This window comes from Haplochromis burtoni, unplaced genomic scaffold (assembly GCF_018398535.1).
Source record: "Haplochromis burtoni strain Fernald_Lab_line unplaced genomic scaffold, NCSU_Asbu1 Contig_720, whole genome shotgun sequence".
Lineage (NCBI taxonomy): Eukaryota > Metazoa > Chordata > Actinopteri > Cichliformes > Cichlidae > Haplochromis > Haplochromis burtoni.
Window position 1 is genome coordinate 151217 of NW_024583081.1, and position 945 is coordinate 152161.

The window sequence follows — 945 nt, forward strand, 5'->3', positions numbered from 1 at the left end:
AATCAGCCCACAAATCACAGCTGATATTAATCTTAGATCCACGAGTGACTGGACTCTACATTCTTAAGTAAGTTAGTCAAACATTGCTGTTTTCTTGCCTTATCTGCTCTCTGTTTTAAATTGTGACAAACTACCTGTTTCGAGCTACAATCGCTACACACATACTGTTTACTTTACTTTACAACTTTACGACCTTTGTTTCTAGGAAACTTATGATACCTATCGGAGCATCATTTTTGACCCACTTACACATTTAAGGGTTAAGGTGGCTGCTCGCATCTTGTAAAAAAGATAAATTGGTGTAAGGGAGATCAAAAACAAGTAATGGATATCAAACCAGCATTTATATGCATTAAAACAGATAATACTGTTGATATATGATTGCATTACTTGCATAGGCAACTTCTTGGGTTGTTTTATAGTTTGGTGTACTTTCCCCGAAATAAAATCGATGCATTTAGTAAGCAGGTCAGTTGCATTAATCAAATCAATCGCATGCCATGATAACTGATCAAACAATTTCGATTGTCGAGCACTGCAAAACAACACACGCCTACCAAAATCTTCAGGAAGTGAGAGATCAGCGTCTGTTTTTCTGTTAGTTGGTGTTGACACAGGATGCAGTTAACACCATTCTGCCTGATGCTGAGTGAGTACAAAATTCAACATTTAAGGATATTTTGAACAATTTTGTACATTTTTTTTTTCTTATAATCCATCATTATCCCTGCTTACACTTTAATTTCTTAAACACTGCTTTTATTCGGTCCTTAATAAATTATTTTCGTTCTGTTTTTTTTTTGGTTGTTGTTTTTTTGTTTGTTTTTTTAATTTTCACCCTTTTCTTGTCTCTTTCTCTCTCTCTTCCTTCCCTACAGCCTGTCTTCAGGTCAACCCTGACAGGTCTCAGTTCTTCAGGTATGACAACATCTCTTTGAGCTGTGG